General features: G+C 43.4%; 1 long non-coding RNA gene across 1 annotated transcript; it reads right to left on the reverse strand.

Annotated features, from left to right (window-relative positions):
• Positions 1-291: 291 nt before the first annotated feature.
• On the reverse strand, positions 292-23159 carry LOC116571425. The gene is made up of 4 exons (XR_004277885.1): positions 23100-23159; positions 21470-21512; positions 3379-3444; positions 292-394 (listed from the first exon to the last, which is right to left on the reverse strand). It is a non-coding gene; the product is annotated as an uncharacterized LOC116571425 (long non-coding RNA).
• Positions 23160-23284: the final 125 nt, after the last annotated feature.

Below are 23284 nucleotides of genomic sequence, written 5' to 3' on the forward strand. Positions count from 1 at the left end.
CATGGAGGGGAAGCATAACTTCCCACTCCCTAAGTATGGGACTTCCTTCCAAAGAGTAAAACATGGAAAGGGGGTGGGAGAAAGAGCAACTTCCTCAGCCAAAACCGCCTCAGCCAAATGGTCAAAGTCAACATTAACAGTGATAGATCATATTGGTAGAACATACCCTTGATATGATGTGATAAAAATGGCACTTTTCCTCTGGGGTCTTCCCCCCGCCATCCGCAATTTAACCATGAAAAAAATTCCAAACTCCAAAGTAGGCATATTCTACAAAATACCTGACCATCACGCCTCAACACTGCCAAGGTCTTCAAAAACAAGGAAGGTCTGAGAAATTACCACAGCCAAGAGGAGTCTTAGGAGACGAGACAACTACAAGTAACAGGGTATCCTGGAACAGGAAAAAGGAGGAGGGGTGAGGGGTGAGGGGCAAGGGGAAAGGGAAAGAAGAGGAGGAAAAAGAAGAAGATTAGGTTAAAAACGAAGAAAATCCGAGTAATATATGGACTTTAGTTAACAATAAAGTATTGATATTGGCTCATTACTTGTAATACATGTACCATATTAATGTTAGATGTTAATAAGAGAAACTGACCATGGAGTATATGGGAAGTATCTGTGCTAAATACTCAATTTTTTTTAAGATTTTATTTATTTATTTGACACACAGAGAGAGAGACAGACATCACAAGTAGGCAGAGAGGCAGGCAGAGAGAGAGAAGGAGAAGCAGGCTGTCCGCTGAGCAGAGAGCCCAATGTGGGGCTCGATCCCAGGTCTCTGAGATCACGACCTGAGCTGAAGGCAGAGGCTTAACACACTGAGCCATCCAGGCGCCCTAGACACTCAATTTTTTTTAAAAAAAGATGTATTTATTTATGTTAGAGAGAGAATGAGAGAAGGTACAGCGGGAGTGGCAGAGAGGAATAAAGAATCCCTGCAGACTCCACACAGAGCCCAATATGGGGCTTGATCTCACTACCCTGAGATCATGACCTGAGCCAGAACCAAGAGCAGGTCGCTTAACCTACTGTGCTACACAGGTGCCCCTATCTACTCAATTTTTATGTAAAATTAAATCTTTCCAAAAAAATATTTTTTTAAAAGTGAGGAGTTTCCTTAAGATGATCACCTCATCATTCTGGAGGCTCTACTGATTTTATGCAACTTATGGAGGGTGGGGATCTTTTGGGAGACTAGGTTAAAAAAAAAGAGTGATGTTGTTTGACCAATTTCACAAGGACTCAGTGATTTTAATTGTCCGTATTTTTTTTTCTTTAAGATTTTCATTTATTTGACAGACAGAGATCATAAGTAGGCAGAGAGGCAGGCTTCCTGCCCAGCAGAGAGCCCAACTCGGGGCTTGATCCCAGGACCCCGAGATCATAACCCGAGCGGAAGGCAGAGGCCTTAACCCACTGAGCCACCCAGGAACCCCTAATTGTCCATATTTTTATTTAAGAATTTATTTATTTAGGGGGGCGCCTAAGTGTCATGATCTCAGGGTCATGATCTCAGGGTCCTGGAATGAGGCCCAAATCAGGCTCTCTGCTCAGTGAGGAGCCTGCTTCTCCTCTCTCTCTCTCTCTGCCTGCCTCTGTGCCTACTTGTGATCTCTGTCAAATAAATAGATAAAACCTTAGAAAAAAATATTTATTTATTTAGGGACGCCTGGGTGGCTCAGTTGGTTGCATGTCTGCCTTTGGCTCAGGTCACGATCCCAGGGTCCTGGGAAGGAGTCCCACGAGTCCCACATAGGGCTTCTTGCTCAGCAGGGAGCCTGCTTCTCCCTCTGCCTGCTCTGCCTGTTCTGCCTGCCGCTCTCCGTGCTTCTGCTCTCTCTCTCTGACAAATAAATAAATAAAATCCTTTTAAGAAAAAAAGATTCTATTTATTTATTTGAGAGAGAGAAAATGAGCAGTAGGGAGGGACGGAGGGAGGCGGAGAGGGAGAAACAGACTCCCCACTGAGCAGGGAGCCCCATGTGGGGCTCAATCCCAGGACCCTGGATCATGACCTGAGCCAAAAGCAGATGTTTGACTGAGCTACCTAGGTGCTCCAACTGTCCTTAGAAACTAAATTTGAGCGCCTAGGGGGCACCTGTGTGGCTCAGTGGGTTAAGCCTCTGCCTTCGGCTCAGGTCATGATTTCAGGGTCCTGGGATTGAGCCCCACATCAGGCTCTCTGCTCAGCGGGGAGCCTGCTTCCCCCACCTTCCGCCTGCCTTTCTGCCTACTAGTGATCTCTTTCTCTGTCAAATAAATAAGATCTTTTAAAAAAAAAAATAAAAAAATAAAAAATAAAATAACATTTGAGCACCTGGGTGGGTCAGTCGGTTAAGCATCTGCTTTCGACTCAGGTCATGATCCCAGGATTCTAGGATCAAATCCTGCATCGGGCTTCTCACTCAGCAATGAGTCTGGTTCTCCCTCTGCTTGTGCTCTCTCAAATAAATAAAATAAATAAATAAATAAATAACAAATAAATAAATAAATAATTTAAAAATTTTAGTATAATTTTTGATAGTTATCAAATATTATAGTTAGTTGACTTCAATACTATTTCAGTCAGTGCATCCATATTAATTTTATGCTTGTCTTTTCACGTTAAATAAATTAAAATGTTTCCAAAAATCTGAGCAATTAAAAGGCATGGATAACAGAGTAAGATGGTCAACATAAGTCTAACGGAAACTACATGGAAGGAAATGGTGAGAATAAAGAAGAAGCAATGTTTGAAAAGATAATGGCTGAGAATTCAGAATTGAGGAAAGATACAAATCCTCAGAATGAGGAATACCTTCTGGCTTGAAACTCAAGCCAGATAAAAACAAGCCCAAACTTAGATACATTATAATGAAATGAAAAACTTCAAAGATTAAAAAAAAAAGAAGAAGAAAAGAAAAAACATCAAAAATAAAAAGAGTATCCTAAAAAAAGCTAGAAAAAGACACATTTTCTACAAAGAAACAATAATTCTACCATCAGATAACTTCTCAATAGTAACAATGGAAGCCAGAACACATTAGATTAATAATATCTCATTGTGTTAAGAGACTATACTAGCCACCTAGAATTCTATACCCAGTGAATCTATCACTCAAAAATTATGTAAAATGAAGACATATTAAGACAACCAAAAACCGGGGTGCCTGGGTGGCTCAGTCGTTAAGTGTCTGCCTTAGGCTCAGGTCATGATCCCAAGGTCCTGAGATCAACAGGCTCCCTGCTGGGTGAGAAGCCTGCTTCTCCCTCTCCCACTCCCCCTGCTTGTGTTCCTGTTCTTGCTGGCTTTCTCTCTGTCAAATAAATTTAAAAATCTTAAAAAAAAAAAAAAAGAGAGAGAGAGAGAGAGAGAACCAAAAACCAAGAGCTTACCTGCAACAGAACCTTATTAATACAACTCAGAAGAAGGGAAATGATTCCAGAAGGAAAGTCTAAGATCTAAGAAAGAATGGAAACCAAGAAAATGTCAAGCTTGAGGATAAATGTAAACAAGTACTGGCTGCATAGAACAATACCAATTATGTCTAATATAAAGGGAATAATTCAAGATAAAAATGAAGTACAACAATTGTGCATAAGTCTAGCGGGTTCAGATTGGAGTTAGAGTATACTAAGATCCTTGTGTTGTTTCTGAGGAAAACAAAATAATGATTAACTTTAGGATCTGCTAAGTGTGTAAACTAAAATTTGGGCGTGATCCTTAAAAGAACAGAAACAGAGTATACAATCTAGTAGAGAGTAAAAGAATTAGTATGGGGGAGAATTTAACCCAGCCATCACAATCCATGTACTAACAGTCTCTTGAGTCCACAGAGAGAGGATGATTGGAAGCTCCCCAGCTGGTGCTTTCCCAGGCTCTGCCCTATGTATTTCTTCCTTTGGTTGATTTTAATCTGCATCTGTAATAAATTGTAAAAGTTATAACAGCTTTCACTGAGTTCTTAAAGTCCTTCTAGTGAATTATTAAGCCCAAGGATGAACTTAGCAGCCCATGAACTTGTCACTGGGGTCAGAAGTGTGCACTCTTCCCTATCTTCACAGTTGGTGAATTTTTGGACTATCTAATCTCCACCAAAAATAAAATGGATAAAGTATGGCATATTCTGTACAGCAATGAGAATGGATATTTGCACAAAAATAAAGATGAATTTCATAAACATAATATTGAATGAAAGAAGCCAGAAGAAAAAGAAAACATTGTGTAAGGGAATAAAACTCCCATGGATGCTTTGGTGCTTCTGTAGAAAACCCTAGTCTTGGGCACCTGAGTGGCTTAGTTGGTTAAGCATCTGACTGTTGATTTCAGCTCAGGTAGTCATCTCAGGACCGTGGGATTGAGCCCCATGTTGGGCTCTGTGCTCTCTGAACCTGCTTAAGATGTGTGACTCTTCCTCTGTCCCCCAACCCCCACCATGAACTCTCTCTCTCTGAAAGATAAAGAAAGGGGCTCCTGGGTGGTTTCACTTGGTTTAGTGTCTGCCTTCGGCTGGGGTCATGATCCCACGGTCCTAGAATCAAGCCCCGTATCAGGCTCCCTGCTTGTTGGGAAGTCTGCTTCTCCCTCTCTCTCTCTCCCTCTGTTTGTGTTCCCTCTCATGCTGTGTCTCTCTCTGTCAAATAAATAAAATCTTTAAAAAAAGAAAGTGAGAGAGAGAGAAAAGAGAAAGAAAGAAAAAAAAACAAAATAAAAAGGAAGGAAGGGAGGGAGCAAGGAAGGAAGAAAGAAAGAGGGAGGAAGGGAGGGAAGGATAAAGGAAGGAAAATAAGAAAAAACCCTAGTCTCCCGAGATGTGGAAATGTATATGATATAAAGATAGGCAATACTTGCTTTCACTTCCCCTAAAAACATATAACTTTCAGACTCCAGAAGACTCCAGTCTGTAGCCATTTGTCTAGTTAATTGGTCTTATCCAAAAGCAAAATAAAACTCTTATTTCCTTGAGAGGGCCAAATGGATACAGTCCAACTAGGCTCCCGGTTTAAGCTCCCAAGGTTCCAGGAAAACTAGAGTGCTATCTCCCCCATGTATTTCAAAAGGGATTAATGCCCAGACATCCCAAACATCATGGGCCGGGGCTTATCCAGTTCTTGGAAGGATGTATTTACATTCCATCAGATTAGGGCAAGAACCTAGGATTCTTTCCATTCAATCTCCAATAAGCAGAGATTTTTCTTTTTCCTTTCTTTTTTATTTTTTTAAGATTTTATTTATTTATCTGACAGAGATCACAAGTAGGCAGAGGGGCAGGCAGAGAGAGAGGAGGAAGCAGGCTCCCCGAGGAGGAGTGAGCCCGATGTGATGCGGGGCTCCATCCCAGGACCCTAAGACCATGACCTGCACCAAAGGCAGAGGCTTAACCCACTGAGCCACCCAGATGCCCCCATAGAGAATTTTTTTTTAAATTGTTTTAATGTAGTTTTTGGAATGTAGGTGAGGTCCAGAGCCAATGACCAAGAAAGAATTCTTGAGACGTCTTTGGTGCTAAAAGATGATTTTATTGAAGCACAGGGACAGGACCCATGAGTAGAAAGAGCTGCTGCATCCAGTCTGTGAGGAGTGACTGATTATATCCTTGGGAGTTGGGGGAGGTAAGGAGAAAGGAAGGTCTTCAAAAGAACTTTCCCATGCTAAAGAGGACCTATAAGATACTGGAGGCCTGGCCATTGTCAAGTTAGGGTTGTTTTTCCCCCTAGTAAAGCACTAACTATCTTAATAGATAAATGGGAGTTCCCCTCTGGAAGTTAGGTTATTGATGCTTTTACCTTATAAATAACTATGACATTTGTAAACCGAGTCTCCCTCGGTTTACACAAGGCACAATCCCTGTCTTGCGGGATTGTGATCTATATAGGTTAACCATTTATTTATCCTTCTCTTAGTTTAAGGGCAGCCAGGAATACCAGAGGAACCTCACACAGATCCCGCGTGGGGCTGTGTGTGTGTGTGTGTGTGTGTGTGTGTGGTGTGCTGAGTGTCAGCTTGTGCTTTGTCCTCAGCTTGCCTTCAGCTCTCTCATCAGTTTGGCATAACTGGCATAAGGATTATATATACAGACCAGTGGGACAGAACCGAGAGACCATAGATAAACTCTCACATGTATGGTCAATTGATTTTTTTTTCCAAAGATTTTTATTTATTTATTTGATAGAGATCACAAGTAGGCAGAGAGGCAGGCAGAGAGAGCAAGAGGAGGAAGCAGGCTCCCCACTGAGCAGAGATACGACTCTGGGATCATGACCCAAGCCAAAGGCAGAAGCTTTAACCCACTGAGCCACCCAGACACCCCTGATTTTTGACAGGTTACCTGCCTCATCACCTTTTCCTCCCATCCTCTTTAGCAAGGTTATTTCATACATTTGTAAAACTGTTAAGATTTGTTTGTCACATTCTGCATTCCATTCTGGGATTCCCCAGATGCCTAAAAGATTCTTTTCTTGTTGTTAATTTGCACACATTAAGATTCAGTTTTTATGCTGTGACGTCCTATGGCCTACTGGCAAAAAGCAAACTTAGCTTAACAACAGCCAGACCTCCAGGATCCTGTAAGTCTTTCACTTATGAAAATCCCTTTGGAAACTTCTTTTCTCTCTGCCTCTCCCTCTCCCAACTTAAAAGTACAGAATCAATTGCTCATCACAACCCCAGTGCAGCTTGTTTTACCCACAGGTCCTGTCCCTGTGCTTTAATAAAACTACTTTTTTTGCACTGAAGATGTCTCAAGAATTCTTTCTTGATTGTTTGCTTCTGGACCCCAATATCTCATATGATTTCGGTGTCCCAAAGTGCAGCCAAAGTCTTCTCCAGGGCTGGACTCCCATCCTTGGTATAGACTTGGTGAGTACTTTTTCATCTTTTCCTTTACTTCCATTTACTTTCATTTCAGGGCCTTTTCAAGGAGTAGTCTTATCAGACCACTTTCATGACAATTGCTCAGGCTGCAACCCTCTAGTTCGTGGCTACTCTACAGGAAGGAGAAAGCCTGCTTTTTTTTTTTTTAAATTTTATTTATTTATTTGACAGGCAGAGATCACAAGTAGGCAGAGAGGCAGGCAGATAGAGAGGAAGGGAAGCAGGCTCCCTGCTGAGCAGAGAGCCCAATGAGGAGCTCAATCCCAGGACTCCGGGATCATGACCTGAGCCGAAGGCAGAGGCTTTAACCCACTGAGCCACCCAGGCACTCCAGAAGGCCTGCCTTTTTGATATAGGAAACAGAGGCAGAAGAAAAGTTACTAAATTTCCTTACCCACTGACAAGCCCTTGAAACAGGCAGAGGGACATAGACTCAACTGCTTCCACCTTAACACTTTGCTAAGGGCAAAAGGCAATCCTAGCCTGAACACCCCCCCACCCCCACCCCACAACCAGGATCCTGTGGGTCTACTTTAACATATAAAAATTCCTTTGGAAACGTCCTTTATCTCTAAATCCTCCAAGATATGTATTGGCAATCATCACCAAGCATACGGCCCACCTATATATATCTGAGGGGTCTCATGACTAAGGTCTTATTAGACAGTAATAAATGACCTTTTCACAACAACAGCTAGCCCCTCAAGGTCCTGGAAACCTTGCTTCCAAAATTCCTTAGAGACTTACTCTATTCCTGACACCCTCCCATCTTGCAAGTATATGATGGACCACTCCTCACAGTCCCCAAGCAGAAGCTTTTTCTGCCCACAGGTCCTGTCTCCATGCTTTAATAAACCACCATTTTGCACCAAAGATGTCTCAAGAATTCTTTCTTGGTCATCAGCTCCAGAGCCCACCCCACAAAACTCACTTATATTCTAAAACTTCATCATTTTGGCTGGAAGATAATACTCTGGCCAGAATGGTAATAAGACCCAGAAACTTGATGCCCTCCCTTTATTCCTGTCCTTATGCAAAGTTGTCTGTCTTGGGCACAGCACTGCTACCGAAGTCACCAGGATGGCTGACAATCTTAAGACTCCCGTGTGAGGTTTCCTCCTGATTGATCAAACGCAATCCCCTTCACATCCCTGGTCTAGCCACTTCTGGCTACAGGAACTCCATGGGGAGCTGGCCAAAACCAGTATGTGATGCAACTGTTTTCTATTTGTGTCCCATACTAACTACCTAAATCACAAAATTTGGTAATTTCCCATTGTAAAACTTTTCTAGTGTCAAAAATGGTAGGCTCTTCACAGCCTGGCACAGTATTTTGGTTCATCCACAGGCACCCATTTGTAGTCTAGAATGCATTGTGGAAGAAGGGGTTGCCAGCATCCCTCCTACAGGGCGGGATGGTGATCATATTGATTTCATTTGAGGGACTTCTCTGGTTGCTTTGACACCAGAAACCTCGGAAATATCCTGTGTGGGGATGCAACAAGGGAGATAGGCAGCATCTGGGGGTAGTTTCATGGTAATGGACCTTCACTACTTTTCTAGGAGTATAGGATCTTCAGTTTCCAAGGACTTTCCCGTGGGATCACTTTTAACCCACTGGAAACAATTTGGATTTCAAAATCTTAAAAAAAAAAAAAGAAGAAAGAAAGAAAGACTAGTCTTTTGAATCACTGCATGGGCTCAGTACTCCTTCAGAGACAAGGAAAAATGGCCCATTAATGGGACATTAAACTGCAATACAGTTAGATCTCTTCTGTAGAAAACAGGACAAATGGACAGGAGATACCCTAGATCCAGGCCTTCAGGGCCCTGGATCTCTTCTGTAGGAAACAGGACAAATGGACAAGAGATACCCTAGATCCAGGACTTCAGGGCCCTAAATCAGGACCCTCAACACAAGGTCCTCTTGCAGAATGTGTTTATGAGTCCAGTGTTTGGCCCCTCACCAGGCTAGTAACCCCACTCCTGCTATATGGGATGAGAACTGATTCAGCAGTCCTTCTCCAAATAAACCCAGATTGCTGGAGGAAACACTAAGAAAGGGGATGCTGACTCTCTCACTGTTGCCCCTAATAGACCCAGGTTACTTCTCTTGTATGTGGGAGCTCTTCCCTCATTCATCTCCTGGGTTAACAGCATGATAACTGGAACCAATGGTCTCTGGTTAGACTATTTCAAGAAAGGGACTTTAAGGAATATTCCCACACAGCTGCCAAACTCCCTTTGCTTTGGGGAAGTTCTCTGTCTTTTGTGGCCCCTTCATGGACTGCCTGTTTCTACTTAAGTGGTAAGAAAACCTGTCCTTTCATCAGCCCCAGGGAGCAAGCTTTAGACTAGAAGTCTTCGTTCTCTGTCCTTGGGGTTTTTATCCACCTCTAGCCCTGGCTGGAGGCCCCGGCCCTCTTCGGCCTTCCCCTGCACCCCCATCCTGTTCCTGCACCGCCTTGGTGCCGCCTGCATAACTAGCTCCTCCCCTTGCAGTCCAGGAGCAAAGAGCACCCAAGTGGACCTACATCACTCGCTTCGGTTTTCCCCACCAGTGTCATGGGTAAAAATGACAATGGGGAACAAAGTGGACTTCTAAGTGGACTCAGGTGGAAGATACCTAATTTAAGGTGGTTGGGTTTAAGATAGACATGTCTTTAGAGCTATCAAAATTAAATACGAAACTTTTAGTCTACCTAGGTTTACTAAGGTCAAATAAGCTCTTGATCTTGATGAGGGAGCAGAAGGCTAGCTGAGGACGAAGCCCAAGCTGACGTCCTGCAACCTCCCCCAACCCCTTCCTGGGTGGGATATGGGTGATGTTCTTCCAGGAAGCTCCTGTCTTCATGTTAATAACTTGCTAGAGGGAAAAACTACCTTAACTTGACAATGGCATGGCCTCCGATATCCTGTGGGTCTTTTTAACATAGGATGATCCTTTTTTGAAACCTCTCTTTTCTTTACTTCCCCCAACTTGCAGTTACATTAACAGCCGCCCCTTACAACCCCATGCAGCAGCTCTTTCTGCCCATGGGTCCTCTCCCACGCTTTAATAAAACCACTGGGGTTTTTGTTTTGTTTTAAGTAAGTTTTTTTTTTTTAGATTTTATTTATTTATTTGAGAGAGTGAGACAGAGCATGAGAAGGGTGAAAGTCAGAGGGAGAAGCAGACCCCCCCAACCCCATGGAGCTGGAAGCCTGATGCAGGACTTGATCCCAGGACTCCGGGATCATGACCTGAGCTGAAGGCAGGCGCTCAACCGACTGAGCCACCCAGGCGCCCTAAAAGCACTGTTTTGACCAAAGACATCTCAAGAATTCTTTCTTGGTCATTGGCTCCATACTTCGCCACTCCAAACAATTGGACATCTAAATCTTTCCCAGATAAAATACGGTACTGAAGGATTGATGACCAAACAGAAGGTTTATCTGCTTTTGACTTCTTACTGCAAAGAAACTAAAGATACTTGAGTCTGTTGGTAAACATACTTTGTGCTTTATTAAAAGATTACATTATGGGGGTGCCTGGGTGGCCCAGTGAGTTAAGTCTGCCTTCCGCTTGGGTCCTGACCTCAGGGTCCTGGGATCAAGCCCTCCGTCAGCCTCTCTGCTCAGCAGGGAGCCTGTTTCCTCCTCTCTCTCTCTCTGCCTCTCTGCCTACTCGTGATCTCTCTCTCTCTGTCAAATAAATAAATAAAATCTTTTAAAAAAAAGATTGTACTATGGAAAAATATGTTTTTAAAAATTGTAAACTGTATTCTTCAGTTTCAGATAAAAAAAGAATTCAGATCTAAAAGATCAGAAATAAATTTCATAAATTTCAGATCTCAAAGAATTCTGGTTGTAGCAGTTCACAATCGGTTACTGTTTAGTTTTCACTGGAGGTTATGGTTTCTAAGAGTTAAAATTCTTCTGCTAAATGTAATTAAGACTGATGGAGGGAAAAAGTCTTCGGTCAAAATTTGAATGAATAAAATCAAACAAGATGGGATCCGGAGGGAGACCAACCATAAGAGACTCTAAATTTCACAAAACAAAGTGAGGGTTGCTGGGGGGAGGGAGGTCCTGGGATTGAGCCTCACATCAGGCTCCTTGCTCAGCAGAGAGCCTGGTTCTCCCTCTCCTTGTTGGGTTATGGACATTGGGGAGGGTATGTGTTATGGTGAGTGCTGTGAAATGTGTAAACCTGGAGATTCACAGACCTGTACCCCTGGGGTTAATAATACATTATATGTTAATAAAAAATAAAAAATTAATTTTAAAATTTGAATGAATAGGTTGTAAAGGTTTGCGAAGGGAAATCACTGGAAAGGAATTTCGTAACTGGTTGGGACTAAATTTAAAATGAATGGATTTTTAAAGTATACTGGTATAAGATTACAACTCTGCTTTTCTTTTTGTTAAAGAGACAAAGTCTTGGATTGTTGATCTGCTTTTTATTTTATTTATTTATTTGACAGAGCTATCATAAGTAGGCAGAGCAGCAGACAGAGAGGGAGGGAAGCAGGCTCCCTGCTGAACAGAGAGCCCAAGGTGGTGCTCAATCCTAGGACCCTGAGATCATGACCTGAGCAGAAGGCAGAGGCTTAACCCACTGAGCCACCCAGGCACCTCTGCCGATCTGATCTTGATAAGGAACTTCGGCTTGGGTCATGATCCCAGTGTCCTGGAATTGAGTCCTGCATCAGGCTCTCTGCTCAGCAGGGGCCTGCTTCCCCCTTCTCTCTGCCTGTCTCTCTGCCTGCTTGTGATCTCTGTCTGTCAAATAAATAAATAAAATCTTTTTAAAAATAAATAAAATAAAATTAAGTTCTGGAAAGCTGAGAATACTGGGGCGCCTGGTTGGCTCAGTTGGTTAAGCATCTGCTTTCAGGTCATAATCCCAGGTCATAATCCCAGGGTCCTGAAATTGAGCCTCACATCAGGCTCCTTGCTCAGCAGAGCCTGGTTCTCCCTCTCCTTATGCTGCTCCCCCTGCTTCTGCTGTCTCTCTCTGTGAAATAAATAAAATCTTATTTTTTTAAGATTTTATTTATTTATTTATTTGACAGACAGAGATCACAAGTAGGCACAGAGGCGGAAAGCAGGCTCCCCACCGAGCAGAGAGCCTGATGTGGGGCTCAATCCCAGGACCCTGAGATCATGACCTGAGCTGAAGGCAGAGGCTTAACCCACTGAGCCACCCAGGTGCCCCTCAAATAAATAAAATCTTAAAAAAAAACAAAAAGCTATGAATACTCAAATTAAGGTTCTACAAATCCTTTCCATGCATGATCAGTTAAGTTCCTGATTCAGGGGAGGACTGTGGTCAACTCTTAATTGTCTCTCTGTTGGACTTCTTATTCTTACAGCCATTTTTTAAAAAATTTATTTTTTTCAGTGTAACAGTACTCATTGTTTTTGCACCACACCCAGTGCTCCATGCAATCCATGCCCTCTCTAATACCCACCACCTGGTTCCTCCAACCTCCCACCCCCTTCCCCTTCAAAACTCTCAGGTTGTTTTTCAGAGTCCATAGTCTCTCATGTTTCATCTCCCCTTCCAATTTCCCTCAACTCCCTTCTCCTCTCCATCTCCCCTTGTCCTCCATGCTATTTGTTATCCTCCACAAATAAGTGAAACCATATGATAATTGACTCTCTCTGCTTGACTGATTCACTCAGCATAATCTCTTCCAGTCCTGTCCATGTTGCTGCATAAGTTGGTTATTCGTCCTTTCTGATGGAGGCATAATATTCCACAGTGTATATGGACCACATCTTCCTTATCCATTCGTCCGTTGAAGGGCATCTTGTTTCTTTCCACAGTTTGGCGACCGTGGCCATTGCTGCTATAAACATTGGGGTACAGATGGCCCTTCTTCTCACTACCTCTGTATCTTTGGGGTAAATACCCAGTAGTGCAATTGCAGGATCATAGGGAAGCTCTATTTTTAATTTCTTGAGGAATCTCCACTCTGTTCTCCAAAGAGGCTGCACCAACTTGCATTCCCACCAACAGTGTAGAAGGGTTCCCCTTTCTCTACATCCTCTCCAACACATGTTGTTTCCTGTCTTGTTAATTTTGGCCATTCTAACTGGTGTAAGGTGGTATCTCAATGTGGTTTTAATTTGAATCTCCCTGATGGCTAGTGAGGATGAACATTTTTTCATGTGTCTGATAGCCATTTGTATGTCTTCATTGGAGAAGTGTCTTACAGCCATTTTAATTCTAACATGTTGCCTTTTTCTTTCTTCTTTCTTTCTTTTCTTCTCTCTCTCTCTCTTTTTTAAAGATTTTATTTATTTGACAGAGAGAAACAGTGAGAGAGGGAACACAAGCAGGGGCAGAGGGAGAGGGAGAAGGAGAAGCAGGCTTCCCACTGAGTACGGACCCTGATGCACAGTTGGATCCCAGGACTCTGGGATCATGACTGAGCCAAAGGTAGACAACAACTGAGCCACCCAGGTGCCCCTCCCTCCCTCCCCCCACCTCTTTCTTTCTTTCTAACATGTTGCCTTTTTCAGTGTTTCTCTGCTTGGTGCCCAGACTTCGTCAGGACGATAATTTCACATTGACAGATAGTCCTTACCCTCTACAGAGATACTTTTTGGCTGTCCAAATTAGACTCGGCTGCCTCTGCCTTTTGTAACTCCCCCATGCATACCCTGACTGACCAAAGTTAACCCATAGGTAGGGACATCTCTATGCCCCTATTCAGGACAAAGAAGCTACAGAAGATGAGACCTTCCACCTTCAACAACCTTAAAGATTTAAGGGTTGGGGCTTGGTTGGTTGTGTCCAACTCTTGGTTTTAGTTCAAGGCATAATCTCAGGGTCCTAAGACGGAGCCCCCCATTAGGCTCTGCACTCAGCACTGTGTCTGCTTGATATTCTTCCCCTCTCTATCTCCCTCCCCCATCTGCTGCCCCTCCTGCTAGTGTACTCTCTTTCCTCTCTCTAAATAAATAATTAAATAAATAAAGTCTAAAAAAACCCTTAAGGGTCAAAATTGTTCAGGGAAGAAATGATGAGATAAGAAAAGGAAAGCAGAAGGCAAAATCCACATTCCCGCCCCCACCCCCCACCCCCCCGTAGGAGTGGTGATGTGGTTTGAAGTAGGTTTCAGGAGCCAATGGCCAAGAAAGAATTCTTGAGACATTTTCTGTGCAGAAAGGGTGTTTTTATTATTTCATGGGGATGGGACTCATGGGCAGAAAGAGCTGCATTCTAAGTGTGAAGAGCGATTGATCATAAAAGATTTTCTATCTTGAGGAGGGGAGGGTGATGTTAGGTCCAGCAAACTGAATCTACAGATTTCTGGAAATTGCTTTTTTTCTTATAAATTATTAAGACAGTTGCAAATTGATAAGACTCATGTCCTGCATGACTGTGATCTCTATCAGTTAACAACTTGTTTTTCCCTTTTCCTTGTTCTTGGGCAGCCAGGAGTGCCTGAGGAATGTCACACAGGGCTCAGTGGGTTAAAGGGCTGCCTCCAGCTCAGGCCATGAGCCCCGCATCAGGCTCCCTGCTCAGTGGGGAGCCTGCTTATCCTTCTCCCTGTGCCACTCCCCCTGCTTGCTCGAGGCACACACACTCTCTCTCTCTGCCATAAAAATAAATAAAGTATTTTTTAAAAAGGGGGGTGGAGGTCACAGGGTGTTAGCTTGTGCTTTGCTCTCAGCTTGCCTTTTGATCCCTTATGAAATGGGATATTGTAATATTTCTCAGGGCATTGATGACTGCCTGAGAATAAAGGAAGGAAAAAGCAAGTGGTCAGTTGATAGAGATCAGAGTCATGAAGGACATGAAACTATCAGTCTGTCACTGTCTTAATGATTTATAAGAGAAACACAATCGAGAGTAGTCAGAACTCCAGAAACCTATAGACTCAATTTCCTGGAGCCCTAAAGTCACGTTCCTCTCCATAGGATAGAAAAAAAATTTTTTTTTTAAGATTTTATTTATTTATTTGTCAGAGAGAGAGGGAGAGAGAGCGAGTACAGGCGGACAGAATGGCAGGCAGAGGCAGAGGGAGAAGCAGGCTCCCTGCTGAGCAAGGAGCCGGATGCGGGACTTGATCCCAGTACGCTGGGATCATGACCTGAGCCGAAGGCAGCTGCTTAACCAACTGAGCCACCCAGGAGTCCCAGGATAGAAAAATTTTAATAATCAGTTGCTCCTCACACTTAGAAGCAGCTCTTTCTGCCCATGGGTCGTGTCCCCTTGCTTTAGTGAAATCACCTTTTTTGTACCATAAAAGTCTCAAGAATTCTTTCTTGACCTGTGGGCCCCAAGATTCCACAGTGGCCCTACCTTTGTCCTGTTAGGAGGAGAACAGATTCTCTATTGAACTTATGCAAATAACTATGATTGCCAGCAAAGGAAATACTCATTGAGACTTTTTTAATTTCAGAGGGTTCAGACAGAGAGAAAGTTAAATGTTTTAATTTGTTCACAAATGAATACTTTATTCCTTACATATATGAACACATTATATTCTTTATTGTTATAACTTCAAGCCAATGGATGATCCTTTCTACTTGGGGAGATCCATATATAAGGGTCATACAATACATTGAAATGAAAGTGCCAACTTGGGCATTCATGTCAGAAATGCAGAAATATTTGGGGGATAATCTGGAATGTACACACAGCATTCTATTTTTGTGATAGCACAAGTTCCATCTTGTGCAGCAGTTAACATCTAACGCCTTTCTAGTTTGCAAAACTGCTTCGTGCATTTCTGTTACTTCAGTATTTAATAGGGAAATCCTATTTTGAGTGTCATTTAGGGCTTTGACTGTCATGACCTGAGCGGAAGACAAGAGTCTTAATCCACTGAACCACCCAGGAGCCCCCAAAGTTACTTTTAAAATATACCACAAGTTCTGTAGCTCTGCTTCGCCTTTTGTCATTTTTCAATTTACTGCTAAGGCTCAGAACATAGAATATATCTTAACATACAAAATATCTTAACCTATTAAGAGCTTCCATGTGCCAAATGACTTCTTCCAGTCCTAAAAGGATGCTAGGTGTTCATACCAACTCAACACATAACATGTCCGCTGTGGTTTTAAATTGGCAAAGTTGGCTGGGTTGGTGATGGTTTTAATAATGTGAACATGCATCCAAGCACAACCCAAGAGTACAGTGGAAAGGCCACTGTACTCTTGGGTTGTGCTCCTCGCCTTGTGAAGCCATGGCCACAAGTTAGAGCAGTAGGCCATTGTGTCCCCTTAGGCCTTAGGAGCCAGCCATCTAGTTTTGGGCTTCCTTGTCCAGTCAGTAGCAAACCAATCAGTGGCCTGGAGATTAATGATTTGTGAGCATTACTCCTGATGACAGCCATCCATTATTTCCATAAGTCCATAGTTAACCCCACAGAGTGGGGTACACTCTGGCTTTTAAGGAATGATTTTGTCATTCCAGCCACACACAACTGGTCAAGATGATAGCTGAGTATACAATTGTTGGGGAAACTGTTCCAGTTTCCACCTGTTCAAATAATCATGTGCCCACGGGTCCTGTTATTATCCCCACAGAATAACAAGAAGATTGTGTATACATGAGCTTTTGTGGCAATTTCCCTGAAGTTTATCTCAAGTTGTTTAGCTTAAGGCAAACAACATTCTAAGACAACTAGAATGAGAATTTAACATTTGCAAGGGTGTGTTATTGAAACAACTTTTCTCTGTAATTACCCTTATTTCTAGAGATAGCCAAATCAAGACTAGTTTGAAAAACAAGTTCTTGGGGCAGCTGGGTGGCTCAGTGGTTTAAGCCTCTCCCTTCAGCTCAGGTCATGATCTTGTGGGATAGAGCCCCTAATCGGGCTCTCTGCTCGGTGGGGAGCCTGCTTCCCCCACCCTCCTCTCTCTGCCTGCCTCTCTGCTTGCTTGTGATCTCTGTCTGTCAAATAAATAAATAAAATCTTTTTTTTTTTTTAAGTCCAATTTTAACAGACTTGGCCTAATTATTTACCTAAGATCAGCAAGAATAGTGATTGACCATGTAGATCTTTCAAAATTTGCTTTTCTGGAACTCTTCAGAAGGAATCAAGACTGAACTTTTAGTAGCCTCTCTGGACCAGAAGCCAAGCCAAATACTTGTCATCAGACATGCCTGCAGTACCTGTATATTTGGACAAATTCTTCTTTCTGAGGTCCTTAAGATATCCTGAGGTTCTTGTACCTGCCAGGAAATGACAGTCGTTACTCACCTGGTGAGGCTGCTAGGAACTCTGTAAGGAAGGTATCAGGCCAACAGTTCCAAGGTGCTTTATGGCTCCAGGTTTCGTAATGTCATGCTCAGTTCCTTAAAGCTGTCTGGTCATATTTGAGTCTCGGCGTGTCTCTCAAATATGACATTCCAGTCAAAGCCTTGGTAAACTAACCAATGTTTCCAACTGGGGTCCCGTTACAAGGAGAATAGATTCTTACAGAACTTATGCAAATAACTATGATTACCAGGAAAGAAAATAGTGAAAGACTTTTTGAATCTCATAGTGTTCAGGAAGAGAGAAAATTAAATGTTTCAGTTTGTTTGCAAATGAATACTTTATCCCTTACATATTTAAAACACTTTATCTCTTACATATATATCCCTTCATATACACAAATGAATACTTTAGCCCTTACAAATAAACATATTTCTGTAAGTCATAGGTATCTTTTTTTTTTTTTTAAGATTTTATTTCTTTATTTGACATAGAGACAGATCACAAGTAGGTAGAGAGGCAGGCAGAGAGAGACGGGAAGCAGGTTCCCTGCTGAGCAGAGAGGCCTACAGAGGGCTCAATCCCACGATCCTGAGATCATGACCTGAGCCAAAGGTAGAGTCTCAACCCACTGAGCCACCAAGGCGCCCCACCAGTGTACTTTTAAAATCCATTCATTTCAATCTTAGTCTGCCCTGACCACATATGAAATTCCTTTCCATTTCCCTTCACAAACCTTATACTTCCTTCGCATTCAGATTCTGTTTCAAGCCTTTTCTTTTTCAAATAATCAGTCTCATTTTAGGACTAAATTACTTTCTCTTTCCTTCGATAAAAATGTATTCCCATTCCCTGTACCTTTCTTACACATCAACTTTCCTACAGTAGAGCTGCTTTTCTTATTTCCACCAGTCTTATTTAGCAGAATTTTAACTAAAACCTTAGTCTCCAGTGGAAACTAAGTAGTAACCAACTGTGAACTGTTATACCAGAATTCTTTAGATGGCAGATTTATGAATCAATCAAACACAAAGCATGTTTTCCAGCAGACTCAAATATCCTTATTTTCTCTGTAATAAGAAGCCAAAGTGCAAACCTACAGTCAGTAGTCAGTGCTTTAGTATTTTATCTCAACTGGAAAAGATTTAGATGTCCAATGAATTCAATTCCAATTTATCATCCAAGCAAAACTTTGAAGTTTCAGACTTTGAAGGCTATCTTAACAATTATGCATGAAAACTTGAGACAGAAAAAATTAAACATCATTTAAGTCATCTTTTTAAAAAAAATTAATTTATTCGAGAAAGTGTGAGCATGAGTGGAGGGCAGAGGGATAGGGAGAGGCTGATTGGCCGCTGAGCAGAGAGCTCGACATAGGGTTCAGTCCCGGGGTCCTGGGGTCAGGACCTGAGGCGAAGGCAGCTGCTTAACCAACTAAGCCACCCAGGCACCCCTAAGTCATCTTTTTGCTGACAAATTGCAACAGAGATAACGGGCTTATTTGACCTTCAGTAAGCCTTGGTAGAATAGAAGTTTCATATTTAATCCTGATAACTCTAAAGACATGCCTATCTTAATTAAACCAACAAACTTAGAGTAGTTTGAATACTGAGTTGTGTTCCACCCGGGTCCACTTAAAAGTCAATCAATTTGTTTCCCATTGTCAATTTTTACGTGGGGCACCGGTGGGGCAATTTGAAGTGGGTGGTTTTAAATCCAAGGAAGGTGCTCTTTGCTCCTTGACGGTGAGGGTAGGTGGAGGAGCCAATGGTGCCAGAGGCACTGAGGACGGTAGAGAAACTAGTTATGCAGGCAGCACCCAAAATGGTACAGAAACAGGAGGAGGGGGAGGCAGAAGAGGCAACATGCTGCTGGAAGGCAGAGAAACAGGACTGCTGATTCTTTTTTTTTTTTTTTAAAGATTTTATTTATTTATTTGACAGAGAGATCACAAGTAGGCAGAGAGGCAGGCAGAGAGAAAGAGAGGGAAGCAGGCTCCCTGCTGAGCAGAGAGCCCAATGTGGGGCTCGATCCCAGGACCCTGAGATCATGACCTGAGCTGAAGGCAGAGGCTTAACCCACTGAGCCATCCAGGCACCCCAGGACTGCTGGTTCTAAAGCTTGTCCGCTCAGACAGGTGAGCAGATACTGTTTTTTCTGCCAACACAGGAATATCCAGTCCCCATCAGAAGACATGGAACTTCCTCAAAACGAAAGGAGTTTTGGCAGCTGTTGGGGGAATGAATATTCCTTAAAGTTCTCATCCCCAGGTAGACTAACCACAGTTGGCTTCAATTATCACAGCCATTTATCCGGGAGATGAATGAAGGAGAAGGCCCCACATCTGTGAGGAGGAGGAGCAATAAGATCCCTTTCAATAGGGATGGCCTGTGTTTTGGCAACCTGGATTGATAAGAGGAGGCCTGTTTAGATAATTATCATCCAGTAGGGCTGGAGAGAGTTTATCAACCTGGTTTGCTGCCAAACATTCTACATCCCTTAGGGCCTGAACCTAGGGTACCTTCATCTATTTGCCCTGCTTTCTGGAGAAGAGACTGACAGACTGAGGTCAAGCAGTGTTACAGAAGGTCAGTCCTTTCCTAAATTTTGCAATCTGAATTGTTTCCAGTGGGTTAAAAGGTATTCCAAGGGAGAGTCCTTGTGAACTGAGGAAGAGTTTCTTGGTCCATTGCCAAGAAAATCTATTTCTCCACCCCGACTCCCAGGGGCTTCCCACGAGGACATGTCAGTGGTTCCAGGTGTCCCTTGAACAAATCACTGTGATCACCACCATGCCCTATAGGATGGATGCCATCATCCTCCTGCTTCCTTCCCTATGGCATTCTAGACTACAAATAGGTGCTGGTGTATGCACTGAGATGCCATGTCATGCCTTACCTTGCCATGAAGAATCTGCCCTTTTTTTTTTTTTTTAAAGATTTTTATTATTTATTTGACAGACAGAGATCACAAGTAGGCAGAGAGACAGGCAGAGAGAGAGAGAGAGAGAGGAGGAAGCAGGCTCCCCGCTGAGCAGAGAGCCCGATGCGGGACTCGATCCCAGGACCCTGAGATCATGACCTGAGCCGAAGGCAGCGTCTTAACCCACTGAGCCACCCAGGCGCCCCGAATCTGCCCTTTTTAACCCATGGAAAACACAAGAGAAGTTTTACAAGGGGAAATTACCCAATTTTATAATTGAAGTAGTTAGTAGGGGTCATTGACAGAAAACAGTTAAGGTAGAAGTCCATTGTGATCTAAGTGACATTCTAACACGTGTAGTCCTTACAGCTAACTTTCCTAGGAAATGTCCCAGGTTGGGTTTTAATTCAATTGCGTGGGTACTGGTTTTGGTTAGGTCCAAGTGGAGGTCTCATGGCCAGAAGTGGCTTGACCAGAGATGTGAAGAGGACCACATTAGACCAATGAGGAGGAAACCTCACATAGGAGCCTTAAGATTGGCAGCTGTCCTAGTGACTTTGGTGGCTCTCCTGTGCTACCCCTTCCCCAAAAAGACAACTCTGTATAAGGACAGATATGAAGAGAGTGAGATGCCTAAATGATAACCATTACCGCTATTTCTGCTTCTGTACCTTCGCTTGCTAACCCATGAGGAGATGGAAAATTACCAGCAAACTTTCTATAGGCACTCTGTAACCACACAACCCCCGCTCAGAATTGAACCTAGCAGAGTGGCCGCTCCCGGACCCCCACCCGGCTCTGGGCCGAGAGATAACAGCCATCTGGCACCAGAGAAACCCCCACCCAGAATTGGACGTAACAGAATGACTGCTCCAGGACCCCCCACCCAGCTTCGGGTGCAGGAGATAATAACCATCTGGCACCCCGCGGCTTGACAGGGAGACCCCGGCCAATCCTGAGGTAACACATACCCTAGCAGCGCCAACTAAGCAGTTTGAAGAATGACAGCCCTTTGACCTAACCAATAATCTGTTCCCAGCCTTTTCCCGCTCTGTAGCACGCCAGTCATATTATAGAGTTGCTTTTTGATAAGTCCCTGCCTCCCCAAAAATAGTGTATAAAAAGTGTTGTGATCCTGAGCTTGGGACCTCTTAGCGTCACCAGCAATGAGTGCGCAGAGGTCCAGGTTCGAACTCATAATAAATGACCCCTGCTGTTTGGCTTTGACTCCGGACTCTGGTGGTCATCTTTGGGGGGTCTCGGAATTTGGGCATTACAAGAGGACATCAAATTTCTGGGTCTTATTACCATTTCGGCCGGGGAACTAACTCCCAGCCAAAAGGCAGGCTTTTTCCTTCCCATAGAGCAGCCACAAGCTAGAAGATCGCAGCCTGAGCAATTGACATAATAGTGTTCCAATAAGACTGTACTCCTTGAAAAGCCCCTGCAATGAAAGTAAAGGAAGAAAAGAGAAATTACTTACCAAGTTTGTACCAAGGCTCACAGTCCAGATGAGAAGACTCAGGCTGCATGTTGGAACACCAAAACGATGGGAGATATTGGCGTCCGGAGGGAACAGCCAAGAAAGAATTCTTGAGATGTTTTACATCTGCATCGTTGCAAAAAAGGTGATTTTGCTAAAGCACAGGGACAGGACCCGTGGGCCGAAGGAGTGTACTGGGGTCATGAGGAGTGACTAATTATATACTTTCAAATTGGGAGGGGATGAGGGATAGCCTAGGTCCCTACAGAATTTGGAAGCAAGGTTTCCAGGACCTTGAGAGGTCATTTACTACTGTCTAGTAGAATACTAGTCATGAGACCCTTTAGATGTACATCAGTGGGACATATGTTTGGAGGATGATTGCTAACATGTATTTTGTGGGGAGGGGCACAGTTGTAGAGATAAAAGAAGCTTCCGGGCGCCTGCATGGCTCAGTGGGTTGAAGCCTCTGCCGCTCGGGTCATGATCCCGGGGTCCTGGGAGCTTGCCCCGTGTTGGGCTCTCTGCTCCACAGGGACCCTGCTTCCTCCTCTCTCTCTGCCTGCCTCTCTGCCTACTTGTGATCTCTGTCAAATAAATAAATAAAATCTTAAAAAAAAAAAAAAAGAAGTTTCCAAAGGGATTTTCATATGTTAAAGAAGACTTACAGGATCCTGGAGGTCAAGCTAAGGTTGCCTTTTGCTTTAGCAAAGTATTAACATTGAGGCAGCTGAGTTCCTGGAAGATCATCACCGTGTCTGTCCCAAATACTTGTGAATGGGGCATTATAAGGTACATTGTGAAGAAATTTAAATTTTTTTTCTATTTCCTTTGCCTTTGTTCTCCACACCACACACCATCTGAAGGCAGTGTTGAATATTTGTATAAACCTTATAATTATACTTTGAGGAACACAATACAGAAGGTATATGTACTTTTTAAAAAAATATATTTTATCTATTTATTTGACAGAGATCACAAGCAGGCTCCCTGCTGAGCAGAAAGCCCATGCGGGGCTTGATTCCAGGACCCTGGGATCATGACCTGAGCTGAAGGCAGAGGCTTAACCCACTGAGCCACCCAGGCGCCCCGGTATATGTACATATTAAAAGCTCAAATGTGCCAAATGTACCTTTACTTTTTTATTATTTTTTTAAGATTTTATTTATTTATTTGACAGAGATCACAAGTAGGCAGAGCAGCAGGCAGAGAGAGGCGGAAGCAGGCTCCCTGCTGAGCAGAGAGCCCCATGCGGGACTCATCCCCAGACCCTGAGATCATGACCTGAGCGGAAGACAAGAGTCTTAACCCACTGAACCACCCAGGAGCCCCCAAAGGTAGCTTTAAAATATAGCTCTGCTTCGCCTTTTGTCATTTTTCAATTTACTGCTAAGGCTCAGAACATACAAGTGGCCTCTCGGGTCACTAGACTTCACTGAGTAAAAAAGTTTGCTTTAGATCTACTTTATCCCCCTCCAACAGCCAATGAGCCAAAGAGAAAGCCACAAGCAGCTGGAGGAAAACACAGCCCAGCCTCACTAAGCGCCCCTGGCCGCCGCTTTTTCTCAGAAGCCTCTTTCCGAGGGCGCCTAGCAACCGTTACGATGACAACCCACCGGCCCTCGCTCACCTCAGAGTGTGGCTGTCCTCTGCATCCCAGAAGGCACTGCGGGGTCTCTAAGCCTTCCGCCACCCTCCATCCCAACATGCAACGGGGATCATAGAGTCAGGCGATCGTCACCAGATGGCTATAGAAACGCCTGAATAGCTGCGTTCTTTTAAATACTAAAATTGTTATATGTCCAGAGATGATAA

Source organism: Mustela erminea, chromosome 13 (genome assembly GCF_009829155.1).
Source record: "Mustela erminea isolate mMusErm1 chromosome 13, mMusErm1.Pri, whole genome shotgun sequence".
Taxonomy (NCBI): Eukaryota; Metazoa; Chordata; class Mammalia; order Carnivora; family Mustelidae; genus Mustela; species Mustela erminea.